We start from the raw sequence: 20,559 nt of genomic DNA, 5'->3' as shown, positions 1-20,559 counted from the left end.
AAAACCCACGCTTGTGCGCACCTCCGTTTTCAGCTTGTAAAATACATCCGAACAATTAAAATTGAACACGCCGTATGTCTTGCTGATAAGCATGTGATTGTGCGTTCCCAACCTCAACTCTCGCTGTAACCCCTTGCGTGCTCAAAGCTCATCCCAGCAGTGTCTATTCACCTATTCAGGCCTCTTTATCCTGCATTCATTCCATGTGTGGCAGAAGAGAGAGAAAAAAATGAGGCATGAAACAGCGTTGTCATGCCGAACAGAATTTTAATTACTTTTCCTTCTCCTCCTCTCCCCTTGTGAGGGATCCCAATTGGTGGAAAATAAAAGAAGAAAAGGAGAGTGTGGAATAAAGATGAATGACAGGAATCCTTGCCTTTCTGAGGGGTAGACAGACCCGTTAACATATGTTCCTATCACAGCTTGCTGGAAAAAAATACTTTATCACAGAATGCATTCAGAGAACAAGAAGCAGATCACTTCAACTATCCAAACATGAAGAGAAAAAGTGTAAACGGGTCTTATTCTATCATTATATTGTTGTAGTATGACATCAAATCCTCACTTGAGCAGCATAGTCTAAACTGTAGTGTTCAGTATGCCTTCCAAACTACACAGTTTTGTTTTAATATGTCCACAAAGTAGTTATAACTAGTTTTCCAGTGCGACATCCACATGCAAACGTGTGGTTTTATTTACAGCAGTGACTTCCTCTGAGGTGTCCTTGAATGAACTTCTACAAACTCCATTTTAATTGAATGAAAGGAATTCATTCAGGAATGTCTAGTGGTTTAATTTATTGTCGATTTGGCAACAGATGTGACAATTTTTCAGATTTTTCTGTTCGTCAACACAAAAGAATTTTTCGCCACTTAAGAAAGCAGTCGGTGCCCTCTTGCGGTCTTTTTGTATTTAGAGGACAGCCACTCCCAGGACGAGTAGTACTGTACTGATCTTTCTCCATTTATAAACAATCTATTTTAACATGGGGAAAAAAATAAACTTTTCAACTCAATGCAAATCAACTTTTTTAACAGCGAGTTTCGCAAGATCATTTCAGTGAAACATAGTAACAATAAAAGCCTTCCGGCAGCTCCGTGCTATACTCGTCAAAACTACTCACTTGTTTTTTCTCCAACGTTAGTTTATACACTTTACTGAAACTTAAACCACTCTGTAAGAAAACGCACAAACAGTCCCACACGTTAACATTACTGTACATAGATACTGTGTCCTCGAGTCTCTAGCTTATATCCACCTGGGATAAAAAGTAGAATCGTGTCACTTAAACAACGAAGTGTCAATCCAGCCTTTCTCTCATGGAATTTGATTCACTATTTATGAGTTGCAATAGCTTGACTTCTAACCCAATTACGTATACGTCTAGTAAGATATTTTATGAGATACTCAAAAGCTCTGTCAGACCTTCACAATCATTTGATATCCTTTAATACAACATGGCCTGTCCGGTTAGATCAGGGTTTACCCTCAAAAACCATAACATGGCAAACTGAACAGAACTGTTCATTTTAATGAAAATGTGATGATCCCTTGCATCCTCCCCCACCACCTTTTTTTTATTCCCTCGTTCCTCATGATCCAGCCCCCACACCGACACTGTGAGCTCTCTGACAGCTCAGGGGGTCCCACTAACTCATCTTAGCCTTTGGAGCTGCGACATCCTGCTTGTTTTATTTCCCACACGCTAAATTGAGTCGTAAAGACTTGTAAAAATAACGACAGGACACTTTTTTTATTCTCTATTCCGTCAACCCGTTACCGCTCCCTCGTACGCCCACTTCCCTCTTTCTGGTGAGTCCCAGGTGGGTTGTTTAGTCAACCCATTTAAAAGGTGTGACATGTTAACAAGACTGGGGATATTTACCGAATGCTGACCGAGCGCACGTCTGATTTCGGCACGTGGTTTCAAATCCTCAAATGTATTCATGAGTAAGGAGGATGGTTACATCCAAAACTACGTTTCAAATGTGTGTTTGTTTATTATAGGCCATTTTCCTGGGTCATGGTGTGAAACATATGGATGCAGAGAAGCACAGTGGTATTGAGCATGAGGTTAATCTTTGGGCTCAGCGTGCGAACACATGCTATAAAGCCCAACAAGAGCAGATCAATTTCACATTCTCCAATCTCACGCTGGTTACTCAGTAACCCTTTCAGTGCGGATTGGTGGTTCGCATCAGCACTCTCACTATGTTAAACAAAGGCAGTAAAATGAAGCTAGTGTTAAATTCAGCAAATAGCAATACAATTCATTAGTTCTGATTTGGTGACTGTGCACCTCATAAATCTCGCAGTGTTGGTGGAGCAGCACAGCACTACAGTACAGGCCATGGGTAGAGTCAGAATAATGCAAGGAATCCTTTTGCCCTGAAGCATGCGATTTCTCTCAGTGACTGGTGTACAATAGAACCACAAAGAAGGGAAGACACTGTGCATAAAAAATACATGGACTAAAAAAATGTCCCGCAGCATTGTATCGCAGCCGTATTGAAGGGTTTTTTTCTGTACATTAATTCTTTTCTTGAAGGCTATGCATGCCTTTTTAAGTTTATGTTTAAAGCAGACACATTGCAAGGAAATAGCCTGACAAGTTTGACAGGCAACAAGGTAGATTGCTTCAATTTAAATTGTTTCACAGTAAAAGACTACTGTGGATGTTTGAGTGAAGTCATTTTTATACTTGGCACATCTGTGAGGACTTAAGGACAAGAGATTAGGCACTCAGTAGTGATCATAGACGATGCCAAAACTGTAAAAAGTTGTCTGACAAATACTAGTTTATTTTTCAACTCCCGTTACGGTGCCTTTTAGCAGCACCCCGATGGTGCTTTGTTGGTACGAGCTAACTGAGTGATCAACAGTTCAGGACATGAAATGTGTTAGAACATAAAATAGCTTAATTATTCTGTTGATGGTGCTACTGTGTTTTAACACAAAGCATGTTTTTATTATTCTAAATATCCTCATAGATGAAAATGCTCATCAAATGCCAATTCGTTTGATACTGCAATTTTAAAATATTTTATTGGCTGGCGCTGCTTTAATATAGAAAACAAACCCTCAAGAATAGTAAAAGAATACTGTTGTTTGTCCGCATTTTGACTTGCTTTTTTGCTGCATCCATATGCATTCAAAATATTGACTTTATGATATAGGATGAACTTATTTCCATGTTGTCCGAACACGCCCCCTCACTTGGACACAAGAGCTGTTGCTATGCTGTTCAATTCAATGGAAGTCGCCTATATGCATGCAAGACCAATTTGGTTTTGAACCAAATAACTATGGTGTTACGCAAACTTTTAAAAAGATGAATTAATTTCTTATATTTACATTCATTTTGCAAGTTTATTTTCAATCCATCTGAAACTAAAATAATATGTTTTTCCTGAGTACATGTACTGACACCTTAACATTGTGCAACAGTCACCTTTGGTACATTCAAATGATTGGATGATATATATTTCATAAGCTATTGGAAATCTTTGTTAATGTGGCATTTGATGGTAAAAATCACATGATTTTGCAGTGTAGTCTATATTTAAATTATGTAATTGCATCCAGTCAATTCTTCTGCCAAATCCATTCATTCATTTCCATCTCTTGCAAAAGGTTACATTTTTATATGACTATAAAAATATAACAATCAAAATGAGGGGAAAAAAATAACCTACACCCAAATGAACTGGTTTTCTCGAATGGGTATCCTACATTTGTAGCACAATCTTAAACTCTGGATTATTTTATCGCTGTTACATTAGAGGTACAGGTTTAACCTTTGGTTAAGTGTGTTTGAAAGCTTTACATGCAATGCTCTTTTATGCTAGGCCTTACCAGCCATTACCATTCGGATAAGTTGTACTTGCATCTCCTTGAAGACTCACCCGTGTGTAAAGAAGGGACACACTCTTGCTTGTTGAAGAAAAAAAAAGTGCTTTCCATGCTACCAGTGTCAATATGGATCTGTGTCACTTCTCTGCACTGAGCAAAGATGACAGTTATTTTCATAGTGCAGTTTGAGCTTGTGCACGCTACTCTGGTTCCCATTCGAATGGAGAAATTAAGAACTGAGCAAGTGTTTACTGCACTCCCCTGGAGGCGACAGGATTACATAGGATTTGGCCAGCGTCCAAAAAGGTCTCTTGTCAGTTCTCCACCAGAAGCACTTCCAACTCATCTTTAGACTCCTAGTGATAATTCCTTTATGTCAAAGCAAGAAGCGTATTGATTTTGAATGGTATCCAAGACAAACCGGCCAAGGTAGCTGGGTTCAAAGATCAAATCAGTACAGCATGTTCCTTTCCAGAGCTTCGACTGACTTCTTCAAACTGTCAGGGATTATTGTTCTAGGACACAGCAATAAATGTATTGATTTTCCCCAGATACAGTATCTGACCTGTGATGCTGGGGGATAGCTAAAGCCTAATCTCAGATAAGCAGGTACATGTTCCTTGTCCAACCACTTTGTCCATTGCAAGGAAGCTACACACGTCCAGAGATTATCGCTCTATGTCAATAGAGAAGACTATTAGTTTGTATAATGTGCAATTTTAGCTGCACTCTTGACTGCACCATTTAATTTGTGTCTTGATTATTTTTGCTAATCTGCATGGCAATTTATAGTTTGGAGAATAGAGGCTGAAAAACTCATTTGACCATCTGAGATGGATCAACTGGGACCAACTGTAATAGTGTTTGGAGTGAGAATGTATAAAGCAATGAGAAAGAATGTCTAGTGATTTGAACAAAATTGAAAGCAACATTAGAAGTAATGCTTCTTATAGGACAACAGCCAGAGGCTAGCAGACGCATATTTTATAAGCAGAAAGACTTTTCAACAAGGCGTGAATTTTGAAATAAAAGAGTTTTGACAGCATGGTGAATCTGAAGCAATGGGTGGAATCAAACAAAATGAGGCGTTGATTAACTTTCATCAGATCTTTGTTTATGAATATATACAGTTTGCCTCACTGCCATCCAGACAGAGCTTGCGGGAATAGACGATGCACTGCCCAGTTTTTGTATCCTGTCTAATTTAATGTAAGATTCTTCCCAAAGTTCTCAATAAAGATTTAAACAGGACGCCTCATTTCTCTTTGATTCCTTTTCTAACTAAAAGCACTAGTAATTTATAAAGCCTATAATATCTATCCCATTAAATGTTAGCCACAATTTACAAGCACGTTCAAAATGTCTGCAGATATTTCCTAGTTTAGACTGGTTTCAAATTTCAAGTTTTCTAGATTTCAGAAGGATTTGTAGAATAGTCGGGATTGCAGTTTTCAGCGAAAACAGGCTCCCTTTGTAACACTGTATTTGTAAACACTTTCAAACTTCCCTGACACATACAATTGGTGCAAATAATAATTGCCGTTTATACCATGTTTCTTTCAGATAACAAGCTTTAAAAAGAAGCTGGCTTCCAACAAAGTCCTATGCTAAATGCTATAATGTGTGGTGAAACCAATTTTCAAGGATACCTAGCCAACCCTTTGTTCTTGAAGCTTGGCTATTCAGCCCACTCTCAATTTGGATTAAGGAAGTCGGAGGTTGAGTCAGATTTAGAAATATATAAAAACAAAAAGCTGAGAGTAAAAGGACAAACTGTCAACTCATAAGCTTCCTCTTGGTCCTATCGAGAAAGACTTTTTTCCCCTTTTACTTCTGTACTACTGTCTTCTTGTACGGTGAAGAAAGAGGCACACGTGGTATCAGAAAGGAGGAAAAATATAGAGTATCATCCTGAACTCGAGGAACACGATTCAAAGGGACTTGTTATATTTCCGGCTTTTCAAAAATCTTTGATTTAATCTTGAAGTTACTCTTTTTATCCTGCGTTTCCATGGAAACAAGTGAAGTTGGGGCAGGAAGGAATAAGCAGGGGGGGCTGATAAGAGGAGGATGAGAGAGGAGTGGAAGGGGAGGAGTGACGAGGGAGGGGTACTTTCATTTAGGAATTGAGGCAAGGGATGATGGGATGAGGATTAGCTGTCACAATGAGGAAAAGGTGTCTGTCCTGTAGCTTCCGTTCCATCGCTCCACTTGCTCAAAGTCTTCACCTCCATGTCCTTGACAAGTCTGCTCACAAAGGTATTTATCAGCCCCCATTCCATTAATTACCATCCAATTAGCTACTCCCACAGTGGAACTGTTGCAAGACTGCAGTGTCGAGCCGGTTCATTTAGCGAGTCTTGACACCTTCATGTTTTCCACTTCCCTCAAACTTGCAGCAATAGCGTGAGGGGTGTTTTTCACAAAGAATCCCGAAGCCTGCTAATGCACCCATTTAAAACCGCATTCAAGCCGACACCAGATTTGCCACTAAATAGCTCTTTCAGCTAATTGGAAGGCGGCTTAGCTCTTAGCTATTTGATGTTTCCTGCTTGACGTTTTGCATGTTATTGATACAAGCTTATTTAATGTCCCCTTCACCTCTCTCATTCAAAATCCTCAAAGGGAGTGGAGGGTGCAAAGTTAAGAATGACTTCTAAGGAGGGGAGGGCCCAGAGAGAGTGCTGCTAATTGGCGTGCTTTGAGACTGGTCCGGTCGGGCTGTGGGCAAGGACAAGTGCGTCTCTGACTTGTTTGCATGGAATTAGCCAATGAGAGCCATTTTGACCAATTGCCTCCAGCCAGCTGCCGTCACATGGGTGAATTTTGCTCCTCTCGCCTTTTGACAAGTGCAAAACAAACACCCTTGTGCTACCCTGACACACATTCATGCACACTCACACAACTCATTAAGCCTATATGCCAAACACCCCAAATACCCCAAGAGCTTTTAAGCTGTGTACTTTGCATTCACAACAAATCCAATTCAGCTTGTCATAACAGGTTCCTGCACACTTAAAACTGAACCTAATTACAAAATAGCCATCTTGTGGGTAACAAGAATATTTGCAAGGATGCATGTTAGTATTTATTAACCCATGATGTCTATGGAGTTTCCGCAGTACCCCTTACCACACACACCGCACAGCGCCTTAGGCTGTTGACGAGTTGTTTTTCTGTATCCTGTTGTATCCTTCCCCCACCCACCCAAAAAGAAAAAAAAATGTTTCTACCACCCACCCCCAGACTTGGAGTGTGCTGACAGAGCAGCTGCGGAGATGAACGTACTCATACTCGCGCACACACACATGCTGTCTGTGATGTGTCCTGCTATGCGCTTTGATCAGCATCTGAGTGTGGGAACGAGAAGGCGATATTTAAGGTGATTGGAAATATATGTGTGTGGGGCGTAATGTCTCTGTTTTCACTGAGATTCAGCTTGCCACTGATAAGTGACTTATTTTACTCTGAAATGTATTAGAGTCATTAGTGTCAGTGAAAGTAACAGGCCAGCATCTGCAAGGAACTCTGTTATGACAGAAGAGACATTCTACAACACTAATATATTCCTTCAAAAACATTGGTGTACAAGCAGAGTCCATTCCTCATTTGATTTGCATAGCAGAACCCTATTCCCAATCGTTGTGGAAGAGTATCTGAGTGGAATGCTTTTCGTTAAGATTATTGAACAGCACTACACAGTGTGATCAAAGCTCATTTGTGGGCTCCCTTGTTAAACGCCACTTCAACAGAGGCCAGGACGTGGGCAAACATCTCTGATAACTTGTTGCTCCCATTACATTGTTCCGTGACCTTGAACAAGGGACTGCACGCCACTGACGAGCCGGTATATTAAGTACTGTATGAAATTTAAACAGATTGCTGTCAGATATCAAATTGTAATACATTTGAAATAAAGTCAAGTTTTGTAATACAAATTTATGATGATCAAAATGATGGTGAAATGTGGATATCATATAATAATCTCCTCTAAAATCCACCCATCTGCTTTGTGTCAACATAACAACTTGTCCTACATCTTAAAAGTTTTCTAACATACTATAGCATCTACATTGACAGAGTGAAGCACATTAATCTGTGGCTGCTGGTCTTTCCATAGGTGAGATCTTGTCTTAATTTGTGCTGTCTATGCTTGGTGTAATTGCACTTGTGTCACCTGTGTCGTTGTTTTACAGATTCCGTGGAAACCATTTCCTCAGACAGCCTTGTTGGTGATGCCACACACGTTTGGTCACAGCATTGAATGCGTTAGTCTCCAAATGGGGACAACAGGTCGTTAGCACCCGGAAAATCTAAAATTAAGCACATTGGAAAGGTGCAAGGAAAAAGACAGAAAAAATGTGGACTCAATGGACTGATTATAGCCGTGACCTTTTATCTGATGGCTCACTAATTGAATCATGTGGTAAATAGATGATGATGATGGTGGCTGTGGTGATGATGATGATAATGAAGAAAATGGCTTTTTTTCCTAACAGAGGAGGTAATAGTAGTAATTGCCTTTTAAATGGAGGCCTCTGTGAGAAAAGTCAAAGACATAGGGATGACATGAATAATACAAGAAGTAGTGAGATAAAACCAGAAGCCCTGAGCTTGCACTAAAATACAACTAACCTCGCAATTATTACTGACACAAAGCGAAAACGATCATTATGGGGACCATATACAGGCCGTTAGTAATTTGGAATGAGCAACTGAGCTCTAAGGTAATAGCTCTGAAGGCGAGGAGAGCATGAATTTTTAAAAAGTTGTTCCTACTGTAAAAAAACGACAATACCCCTAACAGTCGTCTGACAGGAGTGGAAATCAAAACGAGTGAGGCACGCAAGGCACTACTATTTGATACCACGTGGTGAAGGGAGTGAAATGATTGACATAATCAGAATCGTAATAATTGCCTCAGAAATAGCACTGCCAATCAGGCAATCACGTTGGTGCAGTCTATGGTAACTGGGAAACATGGTGACTGACAATAACAGCGTGAGCTGTCCCAGCCAACACCTGCTACATTGACACAATTCAGCCTTAGTAGAGTTGAGTCACGCAACAATGGCAGGAAAGCCTTGTTGTAATTGTGTTACACAAATGGGAAATCCTGCTAACCTCTGTGACTGAGAAAATGTGGAGTTCATTTTACAGTTCTACTCAAGTTATCACCATACCAGCTCCAGGAGAGTTTGTAGAAAATCACACTCAATTATTTGAGCTTTCCTGATTGCAATCATAGAATTGCGGCATTTCCTTCTATTTACAGTATGTTCAAGGTTACGGGTGAGCTGGAGGCTGTCTCATCTGACTTGAAAGTGAGTGGAGGTTCTCCTTAGACGTACACATCAATCACAGGACACGTAAAGTGTAGATTATTAGACGGGTGATCTCCAAACAGGGTGCTAAGTCCCACTACTATGCAATAAGAAATCAACAGAGGTGCCAAAGAAAATTATACAATCACACTCATTGTATCTTAAAGTCAATATATTTTAATTAAAAAGACACTATTCTTTCCCGATCCATGGCAGCGACAAAGTTGTGTCAGGCAGAATAATCAAGGCTTTTCCATTAGATGGCATAAGGTAGTGTAAAATAAACCTGCGTATGCACCTGTTGCAACGTCATTAAGTTATGGTTCTTTAATAATGTGCTCAATTAAACAGGGTTAGATTTCGTATGTATTAAGAATTTGAGCAAAAAGAGACAAGCTTATAATTTCAGTATTTAGTCTAAGCAGCACTGTAATAATGATAGAAAATATTGATTCTGAAAGAACTGCTCATGCGTTACACATCAATTCCTATCCCCCTCTCATTCACTATACTAATAATAATTCTTGGCAGCATATCAAATATTTGTTACACAATTCAGAAGTGGTCTCTAGTTGCACAAAGGATGCGTAGTTTGAATGTTCTGGTTACTGTCATGATTATTCAGATGGTCCCAAACGTTAGTACATAATTAGGGCCTGACACAAGAAAATCTGCTAAAATCACTTAATCCTTTTGTTAAGGGATAGTGAACCTTGGGTTGAGTGCTTTTCAAAAGGACTGATACCTTAACCCTTTGAGGCAACAGCCCAAATCTCACTAAATAGGCTAACCTTCAAGCATTCGCTAAGCAAGCGAGTGACCTCCCTGACCCGTCCCTCGATTAGAGATGATGGTCCTAAGAAATCCTTCATGCACACTAGCAGTGCAGACCCAAGAATTATTCATCTTTATTGTCAGTCCCTCACCTTAGAAATGTGAAGGTCAGGTTGTGCACTTTGTATCTTTTCTGCTCAAATAGAAACAATTAAATCAAAAGAATCATTTGGAACCATTCAACTACCTCCTGTTGTAGTATAAATTGTCTCTTTGAATGACAACACCACCCCCTCAAGACAGTTTCCCAAAAAAGGATCTTAGATTCTAAAATATACAGAATAAATTAGGGAGAATGATTTTAGCTTTTACCCAGTTTCACTTTAAATAAATGGACAAGTGACTCTCAGAAGACTTTGAAAATGGTCTTTGTCTCTGTGCAGTTATTGCCTAGATGAAATGAAAGTCGTTCTATGGAAAACAAACTTTTCCCATTCACTAGTGTTGTTTTTATAGTATTTCGGGGCCCCAGGGCAGCATTTATTTTGGGCCAAATGACTGAGTTTCGCCACAGAGAAATAAAAGTAATAAAAGTCAATGGACACTGCTGGAAACACCTTTTAAAATAATCTCAGGTAAACTATTTTTTTAAACTGAAATTGAAATGTTATTTCATAACAAATTCAAGTTTAAGTAAGTTACCTAATTAAATTAACAAATAGAAATGATTTTTTGTATCATGAGGCATACTTTTGAAATATATTCCATATAGAAAAATAGTAATTCAAGCATCAATTTTGAAAATCTGAAATATTACAGATATATGAGGATGTCTTTAAACTTGAATTATTGTGTGTAAAGGTCCTTGACTGAATGTGGAAAGACACACAAGAAAAATTTAATGTAAAATGTGTTTTCTGGTTGCCTAATCCGCAATAAAATATGATTTGTAATAAACAATAAACCTAAAATACAACCAAGACAGAAGGTTACAATCATGTGCCCATTAACTTGCATCTATAAGGTTACCGTATATGTAAAAATGGTGTTTGTATTTAGGTGTGTTCACTGAATGTGATAAATGCACAGATTCACCTAGTAATTAAAGTGTAATTTGTAGGCTTGATAGTGAAGTGGGCATCTCCATGGGGGGAAATAGAGTTGATGCTTCTACTCTTCTCTAGGACACATTTGTATTTTTTTTTTCCTTCAGCCTCGGGGTTTGAGCACAAATTGAATTAGCCACTAGCAACCCCCTGTCTCTAGTCTGTCCTAGTATAAAGCTGTACTCCTGTTGCCATACCCAGCAATACAGATTAGAAAGCCACCGTTACTCTTGATTCTTCACATTTAAAAAAAAAACACAAAAAACGACTTGGTATTCAGGCACCTGGGAGCTGATTCAATTTGTGGAAAATAGACATAAAACTCTATCTGCGGATTAAATATCAGGATTACGCAAAATGAAACTTGCACGCTACTTTAAGGACGCTTTTGTTCTCATGCAAATTAGGGATGTGTGTGCTATATTGTCTGTCATTTTAGTTCATTCCTTTTCTGTTTCGCTTAACCTTACCAAAGTCTCGGAGTCATTTTAGTTTTCGACATTAAATATCTGTTTTTTTTAATGAAAGATGGGAAGCATTGTTTATTTAAATTAGGCAGTGTATTGACTCTGGGTTTATGTATATAAGACAGAGAGCAAGAGCATCTTGGACTCCTTTATGTGCCCTTTTCCATTTCTTTACACTCAATGTCTCTAAGTCCTCCTTAACTTTTTAGGCATGTTGAGATGTGAATCACATTATCACGGATTAGCGGGCTGCATGGGACTCCATTACGATACATAATCGCCTTCTGCAGCGGCTGGTCTGTGAGTGTAATACAATTCGGCCTCTTTCTTACATGAATGGCCAGCATGGTGTGAACAGCTGGCATCTCACTGTGTTATTATGCTTTACATTACAAGGTTTGTGAACTGGTGTGAGATATAGGCTATGGTGTCACACTGCATTCTCTCGATCCACTTTCCAGTGTTACCTTTATTTATTTTATTACTATGCATACTACATACATAAAAAGTACTTGGACACTGTAATTTTCAACCTGTTACAGTGCGATCGATATGTGGATTTTTACAGGCTAATGAGGTCCATGTCTTTTGCTGTGAATATCCCTGTGGCTTACAGTCCAAAATTTCAGTGTTTATTTTATATAGTATATGATATTTCATTAGGGACTAATTAAATAGACCAAGCAATGGGCGAAAAGTGTCTGTAATACCATCGTGGGCCATGGCGGAACCCAACGGGGGATTGAAACCTCGATCACAGAACTGTGAGGCGTATGTACTAACCACTGACACACCATGGCGTTTGCTAAAGCACGTTTATTTTTAGGGTAGAATTTAACATTTTTTCCCTGGCTTAAGTGTAAATTGCTCGCCTTCGCATTGGGCACTCCAGCACTGCAAGGTTTTAAAACGCATCCAGGAAGTCATTTTTACCAAAACAGAACCCACTGGGACGTACGTTTGTACTGCACTGACTACCATTTTAGCCATTGTTCTTGTAACAAATTTTCCTCTATGCTAATCTTGTATTAGACAGCATGCTATACTTGAAATAAAATGTGTTGTAAATTGCAGAAAATAACACTACACATTTGCAACATAATTTTACTCGCTGCTAAAGGCTGGAATTCATCTTTTCTCAACATCCCAGTGTGGCCTCAAGTTGACACAACCTTAAGTTCACCCCTCTTTACACACCCCGATTTCCTTGCCACGCTAATCTCCTGGGTGCATTTTACTGCACATGATTCGCTTTTTGTCTCAGGCTTTTTCTTGCCACCCCAGGGCAGGTATCAGTAATGGCCTATACAGAAAACGACATTGAAGCAGGGCCTATAGTGTTGATCCTAATGAGAGCAGGAACCAGCAGACACCGACTCATAGACTCACACACTTAGACAAACACAAATTTGCTTCACATTGTTCTTACCGGAGCCACAGGGGAATTTGATTATTTAAAATGGGTTTTTTTTTCGCGGCCACATGACAGTTACTAGATTCTCAGAGCTTTTATGTAAAGTGGCACTCTTAGCCAGAAAAATTTTCAGACAACAGCACACAGTGTTTAAATATAAACACCCGGCTCTTCTTTTTTTTTCTTTGAAATCTAAATTAGTAACAGTCTCAAAAAGTGCTGCAGTCAACTGAACAAATGAGTCTAACCACTTATTTAAACTACATTCATAAAGCTATTCTGTATTTGCAGTCCACTATGGCATAAAACACCTTTATAACGATTCCCACTATTTATTATATTATGATTCTGTCTTTGTACAAACAAATTGTTTTATCAGTGCAGCTAACTTTTGAGCAGTTAATAAAATTATATTATAGACTACAGACTAGTGATTTTGTAGTGTTGTGCATTTGTGAATTCACACATTTCCATGGTTTTGTAACTGCCTTTGGGTCCAAATTCATACATTCATTCATTTTCTGAACCACTTATCCTCACAAAGGTCATGGGACCCCCCTTATTCTTGGTTTCAGATCCATTACATTAAAATCCATTGATATTAGTAAAATAATTAATGACATTAAATTGCAACATCTCAAATGAGGTTAAATATTTAATGCAGACTTTGTTTGCGGGATGTTTTGCTAAATGCGAAGTAGGAAAAAATGATCCCCCCCTGGATGATCTCTGGCTTTAATGTAATTCGTGTGAATAATTACAGATAATGACGCTCAATTATGCACCTAATGCTAATATGACTAATAGTGTGATTTAATGAATACAGCCCTGACAATTTGGGATGTACTAAAGAAGATTATAAATAAATGAATGCAGGAATTTATGCTGTCAGATTTTTAATGCCTTCAAAATCCACGTCACACATCTCTATTAAAGTGCACGTCAAAATCGTCTCACTCGGCACTTCCTTTTGAACACCTGCCAGACATGTTTTGCATATATGTTTTAGAGTAGCTGAATTAATTATATATAGTTAAAGATGAGAAATATTGGCAATTTTGGGGGCTGATGTCTAGTGTTTGTAGCTAAAAGATTTGTTTTGTTATGAGCGGTTACTTGTCCTTTAGTGACCTTTGAATGGATGACAAATAATTCAAGTTGCATCCCCTATTTCCTGCCCAAAGTCAGCTGCCATATGCTGCAACCCCCCTCCATTCCTTGTGAGCAAAATCCGTATAATGGATGGATCGGTGGTTTTATTATTGTATGCTGAGCAACATTGAGACAGACAGCTACGATGACATAGGAGTGTTTACTGTTGTCTATAGGTGTCTGCTTACATGCTCAAATACCCTTCATTGGGTATTTTATATTCTTGTTTTATTTTTACCCCTCCTCTTCGTCAGCTTGTGCATGCAATAACGCCGTTTCATGTATTTCTTTTTTGTTTGTTTGTTTTAATATTGCAATATATATTGATTGAAAATGCAGTCAGATGGAAGAGGGTTTGAGAGGGAAAAAAAGGACAGAAATAAGAATGCAGAAGAAAAGACATTAATAGCTGTATCAGTAAAAGAACAGCCTAGGAAAGTTACTGAAGTCATAAGAGTTGTACATCGTATTCAATCCCATGGTCGCACAGGGATATAAAAGTAAATCAACAGCATCACACATAGATTTTCATCATCAAAAGTGGGCTGGATTTATCGTGGAGACATTAAGGTGACACGAGACCATTAGGTAAGAATGGGCTATATTGCCTCCATTGCTGCTTCTGGCGCGAACAACAACAACCATCCCTAAACAGACCACCAATACTTATACGTTCACTACTTCAAATTCACCATCATTAATACATGTACATTATTTATGCCATGTCACAATACTTTGTTAATGCTGACTGTTTTTTTTTCATTCCCGACTCAAGGTTAATGCAATGATTGTAGTTAGTTGAAATATAAAACATGACCTTTGCTCGGGGTGCCAGCACCATTAGCTAAAGGTCAAATGAAACAACGCATTTAACATTAACCACCGAGTCAGTGGTAAGGATATTGATCACATTAAATTACACTAGACCCTAAACTTCATTGGTCACAGTTCTAATGAAAACGACTACTTTTTGTAAAGCACAATGACCTTTGTGTCTGTGTATATACAGTACATAGTCAGTGTGTATGCATGCATGTGTTTGTGTACACGCATCCATACATGTCAAGTAAAGGTTCTCCTTCTTAGTTAAGATGTCTATCTAATTATAAGAAATTATATAAAACGTGTCATTGAAATGATTAAAATGAAAAAAGTTGTATCTAAAAATGTCTTTCCCCCATTGAAAGTAATGGAAAATTGATTATGTAATCCACTCCAGCCCCCGCAAAAAAGCACCCACACATTATTTTTTAAACATGTTTGAAAAGAAAATATGCCCTTACCAACAACGTTGTACTGTAAGAGAACAAACCGTAATAAAATTTGCTCGTTGCGCAAAATCCAGATATGCATAAAATGACTATCTAATTAATTTTCATTGCTCATCTTCTGTTTGTTCAATTGGTAGTTGGCATCACCAGGCTGATTTTGTGACATTTTCTATATATTTATTGTTTATCCTGCATTGTGAACAACAAATTGTACAACTATGTTGAAAAAATGAATACCATTTTGTGGAGGGCTGCTTCTGTCCCACAGGCCTTTTGCTTGACACCCTTCAGCGAGACAATAAATATACAGCGATCAAAGAAAAGCAATAATTACTTTGACAATTTACATGCGGCCTTTTGTTGTATGGTGATGTAGTTATACAAATAATAAAGACCATTGCAAGCCTTTGGAACCCTCACCGCAGCATATAACCAAACCTAATGTGTACATAATAATGCTAGCCTAGCTGTGGCAAACGTGAAAGACATGAAGTTGTAACTAACTTACATTCCTTCATTCATTCATTTTCCATACCCCTTATCTTCCCAAAGGATTTGGGGATGCTGGAGCCTACAAGGGGCAACTCTGGTCAGTCGGTGGGGGATGCCCTGAATTGGTTGTGAGCCAATCGCAGAGCACAATAACACAAACAACCATTCACACTCATAGCAAGGGGCAATTTAGAAAGTTCAGCCAGCCTGCCATGCATGTTTTTGAGATGTAGGAGCAAACCAGAGTACCAGGAGAAAACATACACAGGCACGATAACAACATGTAAACTCCAGGCAGGAAGGTTGTAACCTACTGGGGATTGAACCCTCGATCTCAGAAGTGTGAGGCGGACGAGGAAAAAAGATTCTAATAAAATCTAAAATGACATCTTATTCTATGAATTTAGATGTTTTATTTGTGCAATTCTAAATTTAGTGTACAAATTGACGCCAAGACTGGATTTTCTAGCTAAGGCTACTATAGGTCAGTTACTAACCAGTGTGAAGTTGAGGTGAGCAATAGGGGTTACAATGGAATAATGCATAGCAACTAGATATTCCAGTTGGTCTTGTTCTGCTCGCTTTGTATGAATGCAGCTTCCACAAATACCCGTATTTGCTGGTATACAAGTAATTCAACAGAATGTGACTATTAAAAAAGAACAAGACAATTATTCTTGTAATATTTGCGAAGACTAATTCATTCAAAAGATAAAAGTGGTATGATTTCCCAAAGGACGACATGATTGTCTTAATCATTTTCAAATAATTATTGTATGACTTATAAGCATTGTCAAATATTGAAGATTTTTCTGTTCCCCATAAATTATACACAGCGTCCCCATTTTCAAATATTAAAACCTTCGTAATCCCTCGTGAATTTTAGACATTTAGATTCTTAGCCATTTGTAGCATTTTAAAGGACACGGATGGACATGTTCTCGGGTAAAGGAATTGTGTTGATCCATGTGGGTGATGTTGACCTCTACTTCCTCTTAACACATATGACTTTGCAATGCACAGACTGGTGTTTATAATGGAGGAAAAGGACAACCTTTATGATGAATTAATAATTGATGGAGTAATTGGACGGGCCTCCTACTAGGTCAAGGAAGCCCAAGGTTTTGCCTCTTAAACAGAGCCATTATTCTGCTTTGTGTGTCCAGCAAAGGGCAAACAGCAGATCAAATATTCACTATGAGCAACACACACACAATTAGCCCTGACCTAATGTGGCTGACTTCACAGAAAGTCTCAATCCGAAGCTAGCCACATCTCCTGGCGGTCACCTTGCAGGAGTTGGTCAACAGTGCAGCTAATATGACCACTAACATCACTGGCGGTGGGAAGGATGTTCATCAGACTGTGTCAACAGGGTGGTAGACAAATGGTTGAATATAAATGGGAAGGGTCGGGATAATGCTTAAAAATACAATTAAACTGGATCGCCTCAGAAATGCCTAATGGGAGTGGCACGTGAGCATACTGTCATGCACGCCCCGAACATGTCATTCTTGCGGTCATCCCTCATTGCATCCCCCCTAATATGGAGATAAATGCGACCAAGCCCCACTCTCCACCTTAAATGCCAATGAGGTTTGCCTGTCATCTTTTGACATTGCAGATCCGTTAAAGCGTAATGATGTTAAATATCTAATATTTGGTGCTTAGCTGTGCACGCAAATCACAATGAGGTCAAGTGGAATTGAACTCTGGCATCTGAGTGCCTTGCAAATTTTTGTAGTTGTCCCATTGAACACTAATGGTACGTCGTGATTGATGAGCTCCTCAGTTTGAGGCTTTATAAAAGAGTTTGCTAGTCAGAACACTTAGAAAAATAGCAAATATTTGGTCTAAAATTAGAGATAAGCTGTGGTTAAAACACAGACGAAGGCTAAGACTTAATATTTACCAACTTTTTTCATGTTTTCCAAAAATTAGACTCTATAGGACTTTAATACAAGTAGATTTCTTAGAGTACTAAATTAAAAAAAAAGATCAGCGCTTTGGTGGTAAAGAAAACGCCACTAAATAGCATTGCAGTATTAAATAATGAACAGATTTTTGCTTAAAATGTTCAAACTTAAACATCCATTCAACACAAGATGGACAGTCCAATAAGCCAGAATTAAATATTATTGGACTAATTGAAAGCAAAGTTGAATACAATATTTTGAAGATAATAAGGGGTTAACCTTTCCTGGATTTATTACCAGCAAAATCAATAGTGAATTGTTGGAATTTCAATTTGTTCTGGAATTGTTTTCAACGTGAGCTTATCAAACACATCATCTCTGCAAATGCATTGGTAAAGAATAATTTCAGAGGAAAAAGGATGCCTTGCTTTTGTTTTAGTTTTCACTGCCCTACTCATGTAAGCAAAATAAAAAAGGGAGTAGCACCTCTCAGATGAAAGTACAGTTACACAAAAACCGTCCTCGAAAATCAAACCTTTGAAATATTGAATGTATTTTCATACAGTTCTCGTTTTGAATCTAATTAATGTTGGGGCCAATGAGTTTATATAACCCTCCCCCACCTGATTATGTATTATTGAAAAAAAGGAATAAGAGCTAAGAATGGCTCTCTTTTCAACAAAAATGGAACACTCAAGTCTTGTGGCCCAGACGACTGCTTTGAAATGTTCTTTTCTGCAGCTAGCTCGGAGTTGTGTTGCGGCTCAGTCGATCACCTTGCAAAGATTCTCTCAACAACATGACAACTGATTCCAACAGATGTGCAGAGATGGGGGCAGTCGAGTGCACGAAAAAAAACAACACACACACATACTCCTCTATGAACGGAACTCAAGTTGAAAAGCATGCATTGCGACATGAACATCAGACGCAAGCAGACTCTACTGTAAAACGATCCCCTCCTTTTCTCTTCCCCTTCTGTATTGAGAAGGGAGTGCTTACACATAGAAAATTTCAAGGCTACACGAGTAAGATCAAGTAGAATTTTTACTGGACTGGTGTTGAATGAGTATCCCATGCTGCATCAACAGAAGGGGTGCTATCTAATTAGCTATTCTAGTCCATCTCTGAGATGGTGCTTGGGGCAGGTGGGCCGTAAGGAGCCGTCTGGATCCCTGCTGTGATGAAAGGAGTCTGGTTGTCACACAGATTTGATTGGATGGTTTTTAATTGCTATATTCTGGTTGGATGGCACATCGGTTAATTGAAACCCAACCCCGTCTGTGAGGTTGCTGAAATACATGTGTAACATATGGCATGGGGTAAATATTGTAGATTTGTGTAGGTACAGTGTTAATGGTTTCAGGAGCACAGACTATTCTTTGCTATTTTGAATGTACCATTCCACCAAGACTTTTTCTTGATGACTGTTTTTGGAAGAGACTTTACCTCACTCACAATTCTAATGAGGATGAACATGTAGAATTCTGGAGATTAACTCACGTGGATCACTTTCGGCTACTTTTGATGCAAAGATGGGTCACTTCCTATTCTTTTGCTATCCATTTCAGGTCACGTCCTGCTGATTTCGTGAAAATTCTGAGTCAATCTGTGTGGATTTTGGGTCACAACGCTTTTCTCAGTTTCTTTTCTGTTCTATGGTAAATTGAAAAAGTGCTCCCATCCTGAAAAGTTTTCACATTTTCAAATACCCTTGTCATCTCAAAGACCAAAATCGATCAACTTTCAGTTAAAAACTGTGTTGTAAACAGTCCTTATAGTTCCACCATGGGGAGAAGTGCAATCCAGCCACCATACAACAAGCCATGAGTTATGGGAAACCAAAATAATAAAACAGCAATCCGTGGACAATTGACTGACCAAGTGCAAACCCAAGATCTGGGTCTTATTGACTTACTGTCAGTGTAATCCATATCATAACCATCTGCTCCAATCCTATGTAACACCAGCAGCATATTAGCTGTGTGTTTGAGGGTTTCAGCTGACAGTAGCTGGAGGGCTCTGCGGAGTCATTTGGCAGAGTACCTGTAAAGCCACGCAGCATGATTCCTAATTCTGCTATTGTGTCTGCTGAGAGCTCAACACTTGTCTTCCTTTCCTTTGACATAAGCGTTCACGAGGGTTGTGCTGCCTCCAGATTGAGACAAGTCTTAGGATATTTAGTGTTTCAGATATTTCTATTACCTTTGCCCCACAGAGAATGTTAGCGGTTTAATGTGACATTTATAGAAACTTACAATCAATTAGGACTCCAAAAGAAGTGTTGAAACATTTCTGTGGGCTGTATGCACGGCCAACAGCTTTATACACCCACTCCTTGATGCCTGATGTCTCTGATTGGCTCATTCATCTCCCACTGAATCTATAAAAATAAAAAAAATGAGGCAAAATATAAGAGATGAGAATAATATTCTACTAGTAGGTCATACGGTTTTAAAATAAGTGACAACACTTGTTTTGTTTTGTTCAATCGCTGTGTGTATTTTTTTTCTTCAAGTATTAGCTTCATCTGGTAGCATAAGGTCTTTTTCTATGATAATAGTATGATCAAGCAAATAAAATTGGATGTTGCTGGTATTATGTTTAAGCTGCAAACCATCTAAAACTGCATTACAGTGCTTACCCTGGTTGAAAACAACATAGTAGAGGACTGATTGAATGGTGAAATCCATAAATTGCAAGCCACCCATGAATCCAATGTGGAGAAACAGTAGAGAACATAGATATCTGAGGTGGTACGCTGATTAGCTAGTCTGAGTTCTAAGGGTTA

At 38.7% G+C, this 20,559-nt stretch overlaps 1 long non-coding RNA gene across 1 annotated transcript in view; it reads right to left on the bottom strand.

The window, feature by feature from the left end:
• The window catches only part of LOC144092064 (uncharacterized), a 65,657-nt gene that overhangs the window by 8,139 nt on the left and 36,959 nt on the right, over positions 1 to 20,559 (bottom strand). The window contains exon 2 of the long non-coding RNA XR_013305967.1: positions 20,027 to 20,151. This is a non-coding gene — a long non-coding RNA (uncharacterized LOC144092064). The remainder of the gene's footprint in view (positions 1 to 20,026; positions 20,152 to 20,559) is intronic.

This window comes from Stigmatopora argus, chromosome 17, assembly GCF_051989625.1.
Source record: "Stigmatopora argus isolate UIUO_Sarg chromosome 17, RoL_Sarg_1.0, whole genome shotgun sequence".
Lineage (NCBI taxonomy): Eukaryota > Metazoa > Chordata > Actinopteri > Syngnathiformes > Syngnathidae > Stigmatopora > Stigmatopora argus.
Note: the sequence above shows the minus strand (reverse complement) of the source record. Positions and strands in the feature narration are given on the sequence as shown.